The sequence below is a fragment of the Hoplias malabaricus genome, unplaced genomic scaffold (genome assembly GCF_029633855.1).
Source record: "Hoplias malabaricus isolate fHopMal1 unplaced genomic scaffold, fHopMal1.hap1 scaffold_41, whole genome shotgun sequence".
Lineage (NCBI taxonomy): Eukaryota > Metazoa > Chordata > Actinopteri > Characiformes > Erythrinidae > Hoplias > Hoplias malabaricus.
Genome location: NW_027100760.1, coordinates 294,968 through 316,308, shown reverse-complemented (window position 1 = coordinate 316,308; position 21,341 = coordinate 294,968).

Here is a 21,341-nt window from a genome sequence, read left to right as displayed (position 1 = left end):
TGCCCTACCACATCCCAAAGCTAAGATATAGGGACATGTTGTGCTGCATAAAATGTATAACTGTAAATTTCATGATGGGATTCCTACTTCCAGTGAAGCTAGGTAAACACATGAGTAGAAGGGTGCGATCAGAAAAGCCTAGTCAGTCCAATATATCCTACATTGCATCTGTATTTTGCTTTATTGGACGTATAAAAAGCTCATAAATTTAATTCCAATATATTCAACACCAATAAACCTATTGAGAGAAATTCCCAGTTAAGTTTGTCCTCATATCTCAGCTTTGGCATGAGATAGGCTGAAAATAATCACACCTTTGTGTAAGTCAGGACCTGCCTAATCAACACCGTGAGTTTGGAAGAAATCTGAGACGGTCAAAAATTGAGTCTAAAAAACACAAAGGGGTACCCCTTAGTGTTTTTTTGGGTGAAATATGTGACCTCCTCAGATCTTCTTCAAACCCACACCGTGTGTCAGGGAGGTCCTGACAAAGACAGTGGTGTGGTAATTGTTGCCCTACCACATCCCAAAGCTGAGATATAGGGACATGTTTTGCTGCATAAAATGTATAACTGTAAATTTCATGATGGGATTCCTACTTCCAGTGAAGATAGGTAAACACAAGAGTAGAAGGGTGCGATCAGAAAAGCCTAGTCAGTCCAATATATCCTACATTGCATCTGTCTTTTGCCTTATTGGACATATAACAAGCTCATAAATTTAATTCCAATATATTCAACACCAATAAACCTATTGAGAGAAAATCCCAGTTAAGTTTGTCCTCATATCTCAGCTTTGGGATGAGATAGGCTGAAAATAATCAAACCTTTGTGTAAGTCAGGACCTGCCTAATCAACACCATGAGTTTGGAAGAAATCTGAGACGGTCAAAAATTGAGTCTAAAAAAACACAAAGGGGTTCCCCTTAGTGTTTTTTTGGGTGAAATATATGACCTCCTCAGATCTTCTTCAAACCCACACCGTGTGTTAGGGAGGTCCTGACAAAGACAGTGGTGTGGTAATTGTTGCCCTACCACATCCCAAAGCTGAGATATAGGGACATGTTTTGCTGCATAAAATGTATAACTGTAAATTTCATGATGGGATTCCTACTTCCAGTGAAGCTAGGTAAACACAAGAGTAGAAGGGTGCAATCAGAAAAGCCTAGTCAGTCCAATATATCCTACATTGCATCTGTATTTTGCTTTATTGGACGTATAAAAAGCTCATAAATTTAATTCCAATATATTCAACACCAATAAACCTATTGAGAGAAATTCCCAGTTAAGTTTGTCCTCATATCTCAGCTTTGGCATGAGATAGGCTGAAAATAATCACACCTTTGTGTAAGTCAGGACCTGCCTAATCAACACCATGAGTTTGGAAGAAATCTGAGACGGTCAAAAATTGAGTCTAAAAAAACGCAAAGGGGTACCCCTTAGTGTTTTTTTGGGTGAAATATATGACCTCCTCAGATCTTCTTCAAACCCACACCGTGTGTCAGAGAGGTCCTGACAAAGACAGTGGTGTGGTAATTGTTGCCCTACCACATCCCAAAGCTAAGATATAGGGACATGTTGTGCTGCATAAAATGTATAACTGTAAATTTCATGATGGGATTTCTACTTCCAGTGAAGCTAGGTAAACACATGAGTAGAAGGGTGCGATCAGAAAAGCCTAGTCAGTCCAATATATCCTACATTGCATCTGTATTTTGCTTTATTGGACGTATAAAAAGCTCATAAATTTAATTCCAATATATTCAACACCAATAAACCTATTGAGAGAAATTCCCAGTTAAGTTTGTCCTCATATCTCAGCTTTGGCATGAGATAGGCTGAAAATAATCACACCTTTGTGTAAGTCAGGACCTGCCTAATCAACACCATGAGTTTGGAAGAAATCTGAGACGGTCAAAAATTGAGTCTAAAAAAACACAAAGGGGTACCCCTTAGTGTTTTTTTGGGTGAAATATATGACCTCCTCAGATCTTCTTCAAACCCACACCGTGTGTCAGAGAGGTCCTGACAAAGACAGTGGTGTGGTAATTGTTGCCCTACCACATCCCAAAGCTAAGATATAGGGACATGTTGTGCTGCATAAAATGTATAACTGTAAATTTCATGATGGGATTCCTACTTCCAGTGAAGCTAGGTAAACACATGAGTAGAAGGGTGCGATCAGAAAAGCCTAGTCAGTCCAATATATCCTACATTGCATCTGTATTTTGCTTTATTGGACGTATAAAAAGCTCATAAATTTAATTCCAATATTTTCAACACCAATAAACCTATTGAGAGAAATTCCCAGTTAAGTTTGTCCTCATATCTCAGCTTTGGCATGAGATAGGCTGAAAATAATCACACCTTTGTGTAAGTCAGGACCTGCCTAATCAACACTGTGAGTTTGGAAGAAATCTGAGATGGTCAAAAATTGAGTCTAAAAAACACAAAGGGGTACCCCTTAGTGTTTTTTTGGGTGAAGTATGTGACCTCCTCAGATCTTCTTCAAACCCACACCGTGTGTCAGGGAGGTCCTGACAAAGACAGTGGTGTGGTAATTGTTACCCTACCACATCCCAAAGCTGAGATATAGGGACATGTTTTGCTGCATAAAATGTATAACTGTAAATTTCATGATGGGATTCCTACTTCCAGTGAAGCTAGGTAAACACAAGAGTAGAAGGGTGCGATCAGAAAAGCCTAGTCAGTCCAATATATCCTACATTGCATCTGTATTTTGCTTTATTGGACATATAACAAGCTCATAAATTTAATTCCAATATATTCAACACCAATAAACCTATTGAGAGAAAATCCCAGTTAAGTTTGTCCTCATATCTCAGCTTTGGGATGAGATAGGCTGAAAATAATCAAACCTTTGTGTAAGTCAGGACCTGCCTAATCAACACCATGAGTTTGGAAGAAATCTGAGACGGTCAAATATTGAGTCTAACAAAACACAAAGGGGTACCCCTTAGTGTTTTTTTGGGTGAAATATGTGACCTCCTCAGATCTTCTTCAAACCCACACCGTGTGTCAGAGAGGTCCTGACAAAGACAGTGGTGTGGTAATTGTTGCCCTACCACATCCCAAAGCTAAGATATAGGGACATGTTGTGCTGCATAAAATGTATAACTGTAAATTTCATGATGGGATTCCTACTTCCAGTGAAGCTAGGTAAACACATGAGTAGAAGGGTGCGATCAGAAAAGCCTAGTCAGTCCAATATATCCTACATTGCATCTGTATTTTGCTTTATTGGACGTATAAAAAGCTCATAAATTTAATTCCAATATATTCAACACCAATAAACCTATTGAGAGAAATTCCCAGTTAAGTTTGTCCTCATATCTCAGCTTTGGCATGAGATAGGCTGAAAATAATCACACCTTTGTGTAAGTCAGGACCTGCCTAATCAACACCGTGAGTTTGGAAGAAATCTGAGACGGTCAAAAATTGAGTCTAAAAAACACAAAGGGGTACCCCTTAGTGTTTTTTTGGGTGAAATATGTGACCTCCTCAGATCTTCTTCAAACCCACACCGTGTGTCAGGGAGGTCCTGACAAAGACAGTGGTGTGGTAATTGTTGCCCTACCACATCCCAAAGCTGAGATATAGGGACATGTTTTGCTGCATAAAATGTATAACTGTAAATTTCATGATGGGATTCCTACTTCCAGTGAAGATAGGTAAACACAAGAGTAGAAGGGTGCGATCAGAAAAGCCTAGTCAGTCCAATATATCCTACATTGCATCTGTCTTTTGCCTTATTGGACATATAACAAGCTCATAAATTTAATTCCAATATATTCAACACCAATAAACCTATTGAGAGAAAATCCCAGTTAAGTTTGTCCTCATATCTCAGCTTTGGGATGAGATAGGCTGAAAATAATCAAACCTTTGTGTAAGTCAGGACCTGCCTAATCAACACCATGAGTTTGGAAGAAATCTGAGACGGTCAAAAATTGAGTCTAAAAAAACACAAAGGGGTTCCCCTTAGTGTTTTTTTGGGTGAAATATATGACCTCCTCAGATCTTCTTCAAACCCACACCGTGTGTTAGGGAGGTCCTGACAAAGACAGTGGTGTGGTAATTGTTGCCCTACCACATCCCAAAGCTGAGATATAGGGACATGTTTTGCTGCATAAAATGTATAACTGTAAATTTCATGATGGGATTCCTACTTCCAGTGAAGCTAGGTAAACACAAGAGTAGAAGGGTGCAATCAGAAAAGCCTAGTCAGTCCAATATATCCTACATTGCATCTGTATTTTGCTTTATTGGACGTATAAAAAGCTCATAAATTTAATTCCAATATATTCAACACCAATAAACCTATTGAGAGAAATTCCCAGTTAAGTTTGTCCTCATATCTCAGCTTTGGCATGAGATAGGCTGAAAATAATCACACCTTTGTGTAAGTCAGGACCTGCCTAATCAACACCATGAGTTTGGAAGAAATCTGAGACGGTCAAAAATTGAGTCTAAAAAAACGCAAAGGGGTACCCCTTAGTGTTTTTTTGGGTGAAATATATGACCTCCTCAGATCTTCTTCAAACCCACACCGTGTGTCAGAGAGGTCCTGACAAAGACAGTGGTGTGGTAATTGTTGCCCTACCACATCCCAAAGCTAAGATATAGGGACATGTTGTGCTGCATAAAATGTATAACTGTAAATTTCATGATGGGATTTCTACTTCCAGTGAAGCTAGGTAAACACATGAGTAGAAGGGTGCGATCAGAAAAGCCTAGTCAGTCCAATATATCCTACATTGCATCTGTATTTTGCTTTATTGGACGTATAAAAAGCTCATAAATTTAATTCCAATATATTCAACACCAATAAACCTATTGAGAGAAATTCCCAGTTAAGTTTGTCCTCATATCTCAGCTTTGGCATGAGATAGGCTGAAAATAATCACACCTTTGTGTAAGTCAGGACCTGCCTAATCAACACCATGAGTTTGGAAGAAATCTGAGACGGTCAAAAATTGAGTCTAAAAAAACACAAAGGGGTACCCCTTAGTGTTTTTTTGGGTGAAATATATGACCTCCTCAGATCTTCTTCAAACCCACACCGTGTGTCAGAGAGGTCCTGACAAAGACAGTGGTGTGGTAATTGTTGCCCTACCACATCCCAAAGCTAAGATATAGGGACATGTTGTGCTGCATAAAATGTATAACTGTAAATTTCATGATGGGATTCCTACTTCCAGTGAAGCTAGGTAAACACATGAGTAGAAGGGTGCGATCAGAAAAGCCTAGTCAGTCCAATATATCCTACATTGCATCTGTATTTTGCTTTATTGGACGTATAAAAAGCTCATAAATTTAATTCCAATATTTTCAACACCAATAAACCTATTGAGAGAAATTCCCAGTTAAGTTTGTCCTCATATCTCAGCTTTGGCATGAGATAGGCTGAAAATAATCACACCTTTGTGTAAGTCAGGACCTGCCTAATCAACACTGTGAGTTTGGAAGAAATCTGAGATGGTCAAAAATTGAGTCTAAAAAACACAAAGGGGTACCCCTTAGTGTTTTTTTGGGTGAAGTATGTGACCTCCTCAGATCTTCTTCAAACCCACACCGTGTGTCAGGGAGGTCCTGACAAAGACAGTGGTGTGGTAATTGTTACCCTACCACATCCCAAAGCTGAGATATAGGGACATGTTTTGCTGCATAAAATGTATAACTGTAAATTTCATGATGGGATTCCTACTTCCAGTGAAGCTAGGTAAACACATGAGTAGAAGGGTGCGATCAGAAAAGCCTAGTCAGTCCAATATATCCTACATTGCATCTGTATTTTGCTTTATTGGACGTATAAAAAGCTCATAAATTTAATTCCAATATATTCAACACCAATAAACCTATTGAGAGAAAATCCCAGTTAAGTTTGTCCTCATATCTCAGCTTTGGGATGAGATAGGCTGAAAATAATCACACCTTTGTGTAAGTCAGGACCTGCCTAATCAACACCGTGAGTTTGGATAAAATCTGAGACGGTCAAAAATTGAGTCTAAAAAAACACAAAGGGGTACCCCTTAGTGTTTTTTTGGGTGAAATATGTGACCTCCTCAGATCTTCTTCAAACCCACACCGTGTGTCAGAGAGGTCCTGACAAAGACAGTGGTGTGGTAATTGTTGCCCTACCACATCCCAAAGCTAAGATATAGGGACATGTTGTGCTGCATAAAATGTATAACTGTAAATTTCATGATGGGATTCCTACTTCCAGTGAAGCTAGGTAAACACATGAGTAGAAGGGTGCGATCAGAAAAGCCTAGTCAGTCCAATATATCCTACATTGCATCTGTATTTTGCTTTATTGGACGTATAAAAAGCTCATAAATTTAATTCCAATATATTCAACACCAATAAACCTATTGAGAGAAATTCCCAGTTAAGTTTGTCCTCATATCTCAGCTTTGGCATGAGATAGGCTGAAAATAATCACACCTTTGTGTAAGTCAGGACCTGCCTAATCAACACCGTGAGTTTGGAAGAAATCTGAGACGGTCAAAAATTGAGTCTAAAAAACACAAAGGGGTACCCCTTAGTGTTTTTTTGGGTGAAATATGTGACCTCCTCAGATCTTCTTCAAACCCACACCGTGTGTCAGGGAGGTCCTGACAAAGACAGTGGTGTGGTAATTGTTGCCCTACCACATCCCAAAGCTGAGATATAGGGACATGTTTTGCTGCATAAAATGTATAACTGTAAATTTCATGATGGGATTCCTACTTCCAGTGAAGATAGGTAAACACAAGAGTAGAAGGGTGCGATCAGAAAAGCCTAGTCAGTCCAATATATCCTACATTGCATCTGTCTTTTGCCTTATTGGACATATAACAAGCTCATAAATTTAATTCCAATATATTCAACACCAATAAACCTATTGAGAGAAAATCCCAGTTAAGTTTGTCCTCATATCTCAGCTTTGGGATGAGATAGGCTGAAAATAATCAAACCTTTGTGTGAGTCAGGACCTGCCTAATCAACACCATGAGTTTGGAAGAAATCTGAGACGGTCAAAAATTGAGTCTAAAAAAACACAAAGGGGTTCCCCTTAGTGTTTTTTTGGGTGAAATATATGACCTCCTCAGATCTTCTTCAAACCCACACCGTGTGTCAGGGAGGTCCTGACAAAGACAGTGGTGTGGTAATTGTTGCCCTACCACATCCCAAAGCTGAGATATAGGGACATGTTTTGCTGCATAAAATGTATAACTGTAAATTTCATGATGGGATTCCTACTTCCAGTGAAGCTAGGTAAACACAAGAGTAGAAGGGTGCAATCAGAAAAGCCTAGTCAGTCCAATATATCCTACATTGCATCTGTATTTTGCTTTATTGGACGTATAAAAAGCTCATAAATTTAATTCCAATATATTCAACACCAATAAACCTATTGAGAGAAATTCCCAGTTAAGTTTGTCCTCATATCTCAGCTTTGGCATGAGATAGGCTGAAAATAATCACACCTTTGTGTAAGTCAGGACCTGCCTAATCAACACCATGAGTTTGGAAGAAATCTGAGACGGTCAAAAATTGAGTCTAAAAAAACACAAAGGGGTACCCCTTAGTGTTTTTTTGGGTGAAATATATGACCTCCTCAGATCTTCTTCAAACCCACACCGTGTGTCAGAGAGGTCCTGACAAAGACAGTGGTGTGGTAATTGTTGCCCTACCACATCCCAAAGCTAAGATATAGGGACATGTTGTGCTGCATAAAATGTATAACTGTAAATTTCATGATGGGATTCCTACTTCCAGTGAAGCTAGGTAAACACATGAGTAGAAGGGTGCGATCAGAAAAGCCTAGTCAGTCCAATATATCCTACATTGCATCTGTATTTTGCTTTATTGGACGTATAAAAAGCTCATAAATTTAATTCCAATATATTCAACACCAATAAACCTATTGAGAGAAATTCCCAGTTAAGTTTGTCCTCATATCTCAGCTTTGGCATGAGATAGGCTGAAAATAATCACACCTTTGTGTAAGTCAGGACCTGCCTAATCAACACCATGAGTTTGGAAGAAATCTGAGACGGTCAAAAATTGAGTCTAAAAAAACACAAAGGGGTACCCCTTAGTGTTTTTTTGGGTGAAATATATGACCTCCTCAGATCTTCTTCAAACCCACACCGTGTGTCAGAGAGGTCCTGACAAAGACAGTGGTGTGGTAATTGTTGCCCTACCACATCCCAAAGCTAAGATATAGGGACATGTTGTGCTGCATAAAATGTATAACTGTAAATTTCATGATGGGATTCCTACTTCCAGTGAAGCTAGGTAAACACATGAGTAGAAGGGTGCGATCAGAAAAGCCTAGTCAGTCCAATATATCCTACATTGCATCTGTATTTTGCTTTATTGGACGTATAAAAAGCTCATAAATTTAATTCCAATATATTCAACACCAATAAACCTATTGAGAGAAATTCCCAGTTAAGTTTGTCCTCATATCTCAGCTTTGGCATGAGATAGGCTGAAAATAATCACACCTTTGTGTAAGTCAGGACCTGCCTAATCAACACTGTGAGTTTGGAAGAAATCTGAGATGGTCAAAAATTGAGTCTAAAAAACACAAAGGGGTACCCCTTAGTGTTTTTTTGGGTGAAGTATGTGACCTCCTCAGATCTTCTTCAAACCCACACCGTGTGTCAGAGAGGTCCTGACAAAGACAGTGGTGTGGTAATTGTTGCCCTACCACATCCCAAAGCTAAGATATAGGGACATGTTGTGCTGCATAAAATGTATAACTGTAAATTTCATGATGGGATTCCTACTTCCAGTGAAGCTAGGTAAACACATGAGTAGAAGGGTGCGATCAGAAAAGCCTAGTCAGTCCAATATATCCTACATTGCATCTGTATTTTGCTTTATTGGACGTATAAAAAGCTCATAAATTTAATTCCAATATATTCAACACCAATAAACCTATTGAGAGAAATTCCCAGTTAAGTTTGTCCTCATATCTCAGCTTTGGCATGAGATAGGCTGAAAATAATCACACCTTTGTGTAAGTCAGGACCTGCCTAATCAACACCGTGAGTTTGGAAGAAATCTGAGACGGTCAAAAATTGAGTCTAAAAAACACAAAGGGGTACCCCTTAGTGTTTTTTTGGGTGAAATATGTGACCTCCTCAGATCTTCTTCAAACCCACACCGTGTGTCAGGGAGGTCCTGACAAAGACAGTGGTGTGGTAATTGTTGCCCTACCACATCCCAAAGCTGAGATATAGGGACATGTTTTGCTGCATAAAATGTATAACTGTAAATTTCATGATGGGATTCCTACTTCCAGTGAAGATAGGTAAACACAAGAGTAGAAGGGTGCGATCAGAAAAGCCTAGTCAGTCCAATATATCCTACATTGCATCTGTCTTTTGCCTTATTGGACATATAACAAGCTCATAAATTTAATTCCAATATATTCAACACCAATAAACCTATTGAGAGAAAATCCCAGTTAAGTTTGTCCTCATATCTCAGCTTTGGGATGAGATAGGCTGAAAATAATCAAACCTTTGTGTAAGTCAGGACCTGCCTAATCAACACCATGAGTTTGGAAGAAATCTGAGACGGTCAAAAATTGAGTCTAAAAAAACACAAAGGGGTTCCCCTTAGTGTTTTTTTGGGTGAAATATATGACCTCCTCAGATCTTCTTCAAACCCACACCGTGTGTCAGGGAGGTCCTGACAAAGACAGTGGTGTGGTAATTGTTGCCCTACCACATCCCAAAGCTGAGATATAGGGACATGTTTTGCTGCATAAAATGTATAACTGTAAATTTCATGATGGGATTCCTACTTCCAGTGAAGCTAGGTAAACACAAGAGTAGAAGGGTGCAATCAGAAAAGCCTAGTCAGTCCAATATATCCTACATTGCATCTGTATTTTGCTTTATTGGACGTATAAAAAGCTCATAAATTTAATTCCAATATATTCAACACCAATAAACCTATTGAGAGAAATTCCCAGTTAAGTTTGTCCTCATATCTCAGCTTTGGCATGAGATAGGCTGAAAATAATCACACCTTTGTGTAAGTCAGGACCTGCCTAATCAACACCATGAGTTTGGAAGAAATCTGAGACGGTCAAAAATTGAGTCTAAAAAAACACAAAGGGGTACCCCTTAGTGTTTTTTTGGGTGAAATATATGACCTCCTCAGATCTTCTTCAAACCCACACCGTGTGTCAGAGAGGTCCTGACAAAGACAGTGGTGTGGTAATTGTTGCCCTACCACATCCCAAAGCTAAGATATAGGGACATGTTGTGCTGCATAAAATGTATAACTGTAAATTTCATGATGGGATTCCTACTTCCAGTGAAGCTAGGTAAACACATGAGTAGAAGGGTGCGATCAGAAAAGCCTAGTCAGTCCAATATATCCTACATTGCATCTGTATTTTGCTTTATTGGACGTATAAAAAGCTCATAAATTTAATTCCAATATATTCAACACCAATAAACCTATTGAGAGAAATTCCCAGTTAAGTTTGTCCTCATATCTCAGCTTTGGCATGAGATAGGCTGAAAATAATCACACCTTTGTGTAAGTCAGGACCTGCCTAATCAACACCATGAGTTTGGAAGAAATCTGAGACGGTCAAAAATTGAGTCTAAAAAAACACAAAGGGGTACCCCTTAGTGTTTTTTTGGGTGAAATATATGACCTCCTCAGATCTTCTTCAAACCCACACCGTGTGTCAGAGAGGTCCTGACAAAGACAGTGGTGTGGTAATTGTTGCCCTACCACATCCCAAAGCTAAGATATAGGGACATGTTGTGCTGCATAAAATGTATAACTGTAAATTTCATGATGGGATTCCTACTTCCAGTGAAGCTAGGTAAACACATGAGTAGAAGGGTGCGATCAGAAAAGCCTAGTCAGTCCAATATATCCTACATTGCATCTGTATTTTGCTTTATTGGACGTATAAAAAGCTCATAAATTTAATTCCAATATATTCAACACCAATAAACCTATTGAGAGAAATTCCCAGTTAAGTTTGTCCTCATATCTCAGCTTTGGCATGAGATAGGCTGAAAATAATCACACCTTTGTGTAAGTCAGGACCTGCCTAATCAACACTGTGAGTTTGGAAGAAATCTGAGATGGTCAAAAATTGAGTCTAAAAAACACAAAGGGGTACCCCTTAGTGTTTTTTTGGGTGAAGTATGTGACCTCCTCAGATCTTCTTCAAACCCACACCGTGTGTCAGGGAGGTCCTGACAAAGACAGTGGTGTGGTAATTGTTACCCTACCACATCCCAAAGCTGAGATATAGGGACATGTTTTGCTGCATAAAATGTATAACTGTAAATTTCATGATGGGATTCCTACTTCCAGTGAAGCTAGGTAAACACAAGAGTAGAAGGGTGCGATCAGAAAAGCCTAGTCAGTCCAATATATCCTACATTGCATCTGTATTTTGCTTTATTGGACATATAACAAGCTCATAAATTTAATTCCAATATATTCAACACCAATAAACCTATTGAGAGAAAATCCCAGTTAAGTTTGTCCTCATATCTCAGCTTTGGGATGAGATAGGCTGAAAACAATCAAACCTTTGTGTAAGTCAGGACCTGCCTAATCAACACCATGAGTTTGGAAGAAATCTGAGACGGTCAAAAATTGAGTCTAAAAAACACAAAGGGGTACCCCTTAGTGTTTTTTTGGGTGAAATATGTGACCTCCTCAGATCTTCTTCAAACCCACACCGTGTGTCAGAGAGGTCCTGACAAAGACAGTGGTGTGGTAATTGTTGCCCTACCACATCCCAAAGCTAAGATATAGGGACATGTTGTGCTGCATAAAATGTATAACTGTAAATTTCATGATGGGATTCCTACTTCCAGTGAAGCTAGGTAAACACATGAGTAGAAGGGTGCAATCAGAAAAGCCTAGTCAGTCCAATATATCCTACATTGCATCTGTATTTTGCTTTATTGGACGTATTAAAAGCTCATAAATTTAATTCCAATATATTCAACACCAATAAACCTATTGAGAGAAATTCCCAGTTAAGTTTGTCCTCATATCTCAGCTTTGGCATGAGATAGGCTGAAAATAATCACACCTTTGTGTAAGTCAGGACCTGCCTAATCAACACCATGAGTTTGGAAGAAATCTGAGACGGTCAAAAATTGAGTCTAAAAAAACACAAAGGGGTACCCCTTAGTGTTTTTTTGGGTGAAATATATGACCTCCTCAGATCTTCTTCAAACCCACACCGTGTGTCAGAGAGGTCCTGACAAAGACAGTGGTGTGGTAATTGTTGCCCTACCACATCCCAAAGCTGAGATATAGGGACATGTTGTGCTGCATAAAATGTATAACTGTAAATTTCATGATGGGATTCCTACTTCCAGTGAAGCTAGGTAAACACATGAGTAGAAGGGTGCGATCAGAAAAGCCTAGTCAGTCCAATATATCCTACATTGCATCTGTATTTTGCTTTATTGGACGTATAAAAAGCTCATAAATTTAATTCCAATATATTCAACACCAATAAACCTATTGAGAGAAATTCCCAGTTAAGTTTGTCCTCATATCTCAGCTTTGGCATGAGATAGGCTGAAAATAATCACACCTTTGTGTAAGTCAGGACCTGCCTAATCAACACTGTGAGTTTGGAAGAAATCTGAGATGGTCAAAAATTGAGTCTAAAAAACACAAAGGGGTACCCCTTAGTGTTTTTTTGGGTGAAGTATGTGACCTCCTCAGATCTTCTTCAAACCCACACCGTGTGTCAGGGAGGTCCTGACAAAGACAGTGGTGTGGTAATTGTTACCCTACCACATCCCAAAGCTGAGATATAGGGACATGTTTTGCTGCATAAAATGTATAACTGTAAATTTCATGATGGGATTCCTACTTCCAGTGAAGCTAGGTAAACACAAGAGTAGAAGGGTGCGATCAGAAAAGCCTAGTCAGTCCAATATATCCTACATTGCATCTGTATTTTGCTTTATTGGACATATATCAAGCTCATAAATTTAATTCCAATATATTCAACACCAATAAACCTATTGAGAGAAAATCCCAGTTAAGTTTGTCCTCATATCTCAGCTTTGGGATGAGATAGGCTGAAAATAATCAAACCTTTGTGTAAGTCAGGACCTGCCTAATCAACACCATGAGTTTGGAAGAAATCTGAGACGGTCAAAAATTGAGTCTAACAAAACACAAAGGGGTACCCCTTAGTGTTTTTTTGGGTGAAATATGTGACCTCCTCAGATCTTCTTCAAACCCACACCGTGTGTCAGAGAGGTCCTGACAAAGACAGTGGTGTGGTAATTGTTGCCCTACCACATCCCAAAGCTAAGATATAGGGACATGTTGTGCTGCATAAAATGTATAACTGTAAATTTCATGATGGGATTCCTACTTCCAGTGAAGCTAGGTAAACACATGAGTAGAAGGGTGCGATCAGAAAAGCCTAGTCAGTCCAATATATCCTACATTGCATCTGTATTTTGCTTTATTGGACGTATAAAAAGCTCATAAATTTAATTCCAATATATTCAACACCAATAAACCTATTGAGAGAAAATCCCAGTTAAGTTTGTCCTCATATCTCAGCTTTGGGATGAGATAGGCTGAAAATAATCACACCTTTGTGTAAGTCAGGACCTGCCTAATCAACACCGTGAGTTTGGATAAAATCTGAGACGGTCAAAAATTGAGTCTAAAAAAACACAAAGGGGTACCCCTTAGTGTTTTTTTGGGTGAAATATGTGACCTCCTCAGATCTTCTTCAAACCCACACCGTGTGTCAGAGAGGTCCTGACAAAGACAGTGGTGTGGTAATTGTTGCCCTACCACATCCCAAAGCTAAGATATAGGGACATGTTGTGCTGCATAAAATGTATAACTGTAAATTTCATGATGGGATTCCTACTTCCAGTGAAGCTAGGTAAACACATGAGTAGAAGGGTGCGTTCAGAAAAGCCTAGTCAGTCCAATATATCCTACATTGCATCTGTATTTTGCTTTATTGGACGTATAAAAAGCTCATAAATTTAATTCCAATATATTCAACACCAATAAACCTATTGAGAGAAATTCCCAGTTAAGTTTGTCCTCATATCTCAGCTTTGGCATGAGATAGGCTGAAAATAATCACACCTTTGTGTAAGTCAGGACCTGCCTAATCAACACCGTGAGTTTGGAAGAAATCTGAGACGGTCAAAAATTGAGTCTAAAAAACACAAAGGGGTACCCCTTAGTGTTTTTTTGGGTGAAATATGTGACCTCCTCAGATCTTCTTCAAACCCACACCGTGTGTCAGGGAGGTCCTGACAAAGACAGTGGTGTGGTAATTGTTGCCCTACCACATCCCAAAGCTGAGATATAGGGACATGTTTTGCTGCATAAAATGTATAACTGTAAATTTCATGATGGGATTCCTACTTCCAGTGAAGATAGGTAAACACAAGAGTAGAAGGGTGCGATCAGAAAAGCCTAGTCAGTCCAATATATCCTACATTGCATCTGTCTTTTGACTTATTGGACATATAACAAGCTCATAAATTTAATTCCAATATATTCAACACCAATAAACCTATTGAGAGAAAATCCCAGTTAAGTTTGTCCTCATATCTCAGCTTTGGGATGAGATAGGCTGAAAATAATCAAACCTTTGTGTAAGTCAGGACCTGCCTAATCAACACCATGAGTTTGGAAGAAATCTGAGACGGTCAAAAATTGAGTCTAAAAAAACACAAAGGGGTTCCGCTTAGTGTTTTTTTGGGTGAAATATATGACCTCCTCAGATCTTCTTCAAACCCACACCGTGTGTCAGGGAGGTCCTGACAAAGACAGTGGTGTGGTAATTGTTGCCCTACCACATCCCAAAGCTGAGATATAGGGACATGTTTTGCTGCATAAAATGTATAACTGTAAATTTCATGATGGGATTCCTACTTCCAGTGAAGCTAGGTAAACACAAGAGTAGAAGGGTGCAATCAGAAAAGCCTAGTCAGTCCAATATATCCTACATTGCATCTGTATTTTGCTTTATTGGACGTATAAAAAGCTCATAAATTTAATTCCAATATATTCAACACCAATAAACCTATTGAGAGAAATTCCCAGTTAAGTTTGTCCTCATATCTCAGCTTTGGCATGAGATAGGCTGAAAATAATCACACCTTTGTGTAAGTCAGGACCTGCCTAATCAACACCATGAGTTTGGAAGAAATCTGAGACGGTCAAAAATTGAGTCTAAAAAAACACAAAGGGGTACCCCTTAGTGTTTTTTTGGGTGAAATATATGACCTCCTCAGATCTTCTTCAAACCCACACCGTGTGTCAGAGAGGTCCTGACAAAGACAGTGGTGTGGTAATTGTTGCCCTACCACATCCCAAAGCTAAGATATAGGGACATGTTGTGCTGCATAAAATGTATAACTGTAAATTTCATGATGGGATTCCTACTTCCAGTGAAGCTAGGTAAACACATGAGTAGAAGGGTGCGATCAGAAAAGCCTAGTCAGTCCAATATATCCTACATTGCATCTGTATTTTGCTTTATTGGACGTATAAAAAGCTCATAAATTTAATTCCAATATATTCAACACCAATAAACCTATTGAGAGAAATTCCCAGTTAAGTTTGTCCTCATATCTCAGCTTTGGCATGAGATAGGCTGAAAATAATCACACCTTTGTGTAAGTCAGGACCTGCCTAATCAACACCATGAGTTTGGAAGAAATCTGAGACGGTCAAAAATTGAGTCTAAAAAAACACAAAGGGGTACCCCTTAGTGTTTTTTTGGGTGAAATATATGACCTCCTCAGATCTTCTTCAAACCCACACCGTGTGTCAGAGAGGTCCTGACAAAGACAGTGGTGTGGTAATTGTTGCCCTACCACATCCCAAAGCTAAGATATAGGGACATGTTTTGCTGCATAAAATGTATAACTGTAAATTTCATGATGGGATTCCTACTTCCAGTGAAGCTAGGTAAACACATGAGTAGAAGGGTGCGATCAGAAAAGCCTAGTCAGTCCAATATATCCTACATTGCATCTGTATTTTGCTTAATTGGACGTATAAAAAGCTCATAAATTTAATTCCAATATATTCAACACCAATAAACCTATTGAGAGAAATTCCCAGTTAAGTTTGTCCTCATATCTCAGCTTTGGCATGAGATAGGCTGAAAATAATCACACCTTTGTGTAAGTCAGGACCTGCCTAATCAACACTGTGAGTTTGGAAGAAATCTGAGATGGTCAAAAATTGAGTCTAAAAAACACAAAGGGGTACCCCTTAGTGTTTTTTTGGGTGAAGTATGTGACCTCCTCAGATCTTCTTCAAACCCACACCGTGTGTCAGGGAGGTCCTGACAAAGACAGTGGTGTGGTAATTGTTACCCTACCACATCCCAAAGCTGAGATATAGGGACATGTTTTGCTGCATAAAATGTATAACTGTAAATTTCATGATGGGATTCCTACTTCCAGTGAAGCTAGGTAAACACAAGAGTAGAAAGGTGCGATCAGAAAAGCCTAGTCAGTCCAATATATCCTACATTGCATCTGTATTTTGCTTTATTGGACATATAACAAGCTCATAAATTTAATTCCAATATATTCAACACCAATAAACCTATTGAGAGAAAATCCCAGTTAAGTTTGTCCTCATATCTCAGCTTTGGGATGAGATAGGCTGAAAATAATCAAACCTTTGTGTAAGTCAGGACCTGCCTAATCAACACCATGAGTTTGGAAGAAATCTGAGACGGTCAAAAATTGAGTCTAAAAAAACACAAAGGGGTACCCCTTAGTGTTTTTTTGGGTGAAATATGTGACCTCCTCAGATCTTCTTCAAACCCACACCGTGTGTCAGAGAGGTCCTGACAAAGACAGTGGTGTGGTAATTGTTGCCCTACCACATCCCAAAGCTAAGATATAGGGACATGTTGTGCTGCATAAAATGTATAACTGTAAATTTCATGATGGGATTCCTACTTCCAGTGAAGCTAGGTAAACACATGAGTAGAAGGGTGCGATCAGAAAAGCCTAGTCAGTCCAATATATCCTACATTGCATCTGTATTTTGCTTTATTGGACGTATAAAAAGCTCATAAATTTAATTCCAATATATTCAACACCAATAAACCTATTGAGAGAAATTCCCAGTTAAGTTTGTCCTCATATCTCAGCTTTGGCATGAGATAGGCTGAAAATAATCACACCTTTGTGTAAGTCAGGACCTGCCTAATCAACACCATGAGTTTGGAAGAAATCTGAGACGGTCAAAAATTGAGTCTAAAAAAACACAAAGGGGTACCCCTTAGTGTTTTTTTGGGTGAAATATATGACCTCCTCAGATCTTCTTCAAACCCACACCGTGTGTCAGAGAGGTCCTGACAAAGACAGTGGTGTGGTAATTGTTGCCCTACCACATCCCAAAGCTAAGATATAGGGACATGTTGTGCTGCATAAAATGTATAACTGTAAATTTCATGATGGGATTCCTACTTCCAGTGAAGCTAGGTAAACACATGAGTAGAAGGGTGCGATCAGAAAAGCCTAGTCAGTCCAATATATCCTACATTGCATCTGTATTTTGCTTTATTGGACGTATAAAAAGCTCATAAATTTAATTCCAATATATTCAACACCAATAAACCTATTGAGAGAAATTCCCAGTTAAGTTTGTCCTCATATCTCAGCTTTGGCATGAGATAGGCTGAAAATAATCACACCTTTGTGTAAGTCAGGACCTGCCTAATCAACACTGTGAGTTTGGAAGAAATCTGAGATGGTCAAAAATTGAGTCTAAAAAACACAAAGGGGTACCCCTTAGTGTTTTTTTGGGTGAAGTATGTGACCTCCTCAGATCTTCTTCAAACCCACACCGTGTGTCAGGGAGGTCCTGACAAAGACAGTGGTGTGGTAATTGTTGCCCTACCACATCCCAAAGCTGAGATATAGGGACATGTTTTGCTGCATAAAATGTATAACTGTAAATTTCATGATGGGATTCCTACTTCCAGTGAAGCTAGGTAAACACAAGAGTAGAAGGGTGCGATCAGAAAAGCCTAGTCAGTCCAATATATCCTACATTGCATCTGTATTTTGCTTTATTGGACATATAACAAGCTCATAAATTTAATTCCAATATATTCAACACCAATAAACCTATTGAGAGAAATTCCCAGTTAAGTTTGTCCTCATATCTCAGCTTTGGCATGAGATAGGCTGAAAATAATCACACCTTTGTGTAAGTCAGGACCTGCCTAATCAACACCATGAGTTTGGAAGAAATCTGAGACGGTCAAAAATTGAGTCTAAAAAAACACAAAGGGGTAACCCTTAGTGTTTTTTTGGGTGAAGTATGTGACCTCCTCAGATCTTCTTCAAACCCACACCTGTGTCAGGGAGGTCCTGACAAAGACAGTGGTGTGGTAATTGTTACCCTACCACATCCCAAAGCTGAGATATAGGGACATGTTTTGCTGCATAAAATGTATAACTGTAAATTTCATGATGGGATTCCTACTTCCAGTGAAGCTAGGTAAACACAAGAGTAGAAGGGTGCGATCAGAAAAGCCTAGTCAGTCCAATATATCCTACATTGCATCTGTATTTTGCTTTATTGGACATATAACAAGCTCATAAATTTAATTCCAATATATTCAACACCAATAAACCTATTGAGAGAAAATCCCAGTTAAGTTTGTCCTCATATCTCAGCTTTGGGATGAGATAGGCTGAAAATAATCAAACCTTTGTGTAAGTCAGGACCTGCCTAATCAACACCATGAGTTTGGAAGAAATCTGAGACGGTCAAAAATTGAGTCTAAAAAAACACAAAGGGGTACCCCTTAGTGTTTTTTTGGGTGAAATATGTGACCTCCTCAGATCTTCTTCAAACCCACACCGTGTGTCAGAGAGGTCCTGACAAATCAAATCAAATTTCAAATCAAATCAAATCAAATTTATTTATATAGCGCTTTTTACAACTGATGTTGTCACAAAGCAGCTTCACAGAATTCCAGTAAGACAAAGATTTGACATGAATTGTAAAAACAAATGTAAAACCCTCAAGTGAGCAAGCCAGGGGCAACAGTGGCAAGGAAAAACTCCCCCAGCTGAGGAAGAAACCTTGGGAGGAACCAAGGCTCACAAGGGGTGACCCATCCTCCTCTGGTCAATCTACTGGTGATGATAGTTAGTAGTCCATGAGAACTTCAGTGTAGGGACAGCTTCAAGGCACTTGGTGGTTGCTGGAGCGTGGGCAGCTGGTCTGAAGCGTGGAGGAGGATCTCGACAGTCATCCATCAGTGTCCAGACAGACAGGTGGGCAGTCGTTTACTCGGAAAGATATAAAGGGATGGAATTAGTTTTGAACTGTTTTGTGTTTGTAAAATAGAAAATATGAAAATTTCCAGAGTGTGGCTAATGACTCCGGCAGATCTGACTATGACAGCATTAACTAAAAGGAGAGAACCAGGAGGACACACAGACACGGGAGCATCCTGAAACACTGGCATCCCTCCGCTCCACCGTCAACAAACCTGAGTGATCGCGAGAAGCGGCGGGACGACAGCACCAGCGTCTCAGTTTACTATAATTCCCTGTGTCCATGGACCCCCCGGATCTGCCGCCTTTATCTATGGGGGAGCATTAGCTACCAAATGATAAACTAAACAAATGAGTTTTTAGCCTACATTTGAAGATTGTGACTGTGTCTGAGTCCCGAACATTTTCTGGAAGATCATTCCAGAGTTGGGGGGCTTTATAAGAAAAGGCTCTTCCCCCAGCTGAGGCCTTCTGAATTCTGGGAACATTTAAAAATCCAGTATTCTGTGATCTGAGTAAACGTGGAGGCTCATAATAGGAAATTGTATCTTGAAGATATTCAGGAGCAAGCCCATGTAGAGCTTTATATGTTAATAACAAAATTTTGTAGTCAATGCGGAATTTAACAGGCAGCCAATGAAGTGATGATAAAACTGGGCTGATATGTTCAAATTTTCTAGTTTTAGTGAGGACCCTAGCTGCAGCATTTTGAACTAGTTGAAGTTTTCTTAAATTGCTGCTGGTGCATCCTGACAGTAGTGCGTTACAGTAGTCAAGCCTTGAAGTAATAAAGGCATGTACTAATGTTTCTGCGTCCTGGAGGGATAAGGCATTTCTAATCTTAGCAATATTGCGAAGATGTAAAAAAGCTGTCCTAGTGATACTACCTATGTGTTGATCAAATGATAAATCCGGGTCAATTATGACACCAAGATTTTTTGCTGCTGAACCAGGTTTAACTGGAAAGTTAGCTAGATTTAAAATTAAGTCTGATAATTTATTTCTTGTCACTTTTGGACCCAAAAGCAGGACCTCTGTTTTGTTGCTGTTTAGAAGGAGGAAGTTACGCAACATCCAGCCTTTCACGTCTTTTACACAGTCCTCTATTTTCTTTAATCTGTGTTTGTCATCGGGCTTGGCTGAAATATACAATTGTGTGTCGTCTGCGTAACAGTGAAAGTTAATGTCATGGTTTCTTATAACTGTGCCTAGCGGTAACATGTATAATGTAAATAATAATGGTCCTAAAATAGAGCCTTGTGGAATTCCAAATCTTACTTTAGAATAATTTGAATTTAGATTGTTTACTTTTACGAATTGATAACGTTCCGTTAAGTAAGATTTGAACCATAATAGGGCTGTCCCTGTGATTCCAACCATGTTTTCTAACCTTTCTATGAGAATATTGTGGTCTATTGTATCGAAGGCTGCGCTTAGGTCAAGAAGCACCAACAGGGATACGTGGCCTTGATCAGAGGCAAGAAGAAGATCATTTGTTATCTTGACTAGAGCTGTCTCTGTACTATGATGTTGCCTGAATCCAGATTGGAATTTTTCATATATATGATTCTTATGTAGATATGAACTAAGTTGTTGGGCCACAGCTTTTTCTAAGATCTTAGACAGAAATGGCAAATTAGAAATAGGCCTGTAATTAGACAGTGTACTAGCATCAAGATTTGGTTTCTTGATCATAGGTTTAATAACTGCTAGTTTAAAAGCTTTGGGTACATGGCCCAGACTAAGCGATGAGTTTACTATAGTTAAAAGAGGATCAATAATAGCTGGTAGTACTTCTTTGAGCAACTTTGTGGGAATTGCATCAAGTGTGCAAGTTGTACAGTTTGCGGAGGTGATAATCTTCTCTAGTTCTAATTGTGGGAGTGGGTAAAAGGTTTCAAGTCTTTCTTTTACAGTTATATTATGTTTTATTTCATTCACATCAGGTGGCAGCCAGGATGGATTTGATCCTGTGGCAAGAGTTTGTTGTCTAATAT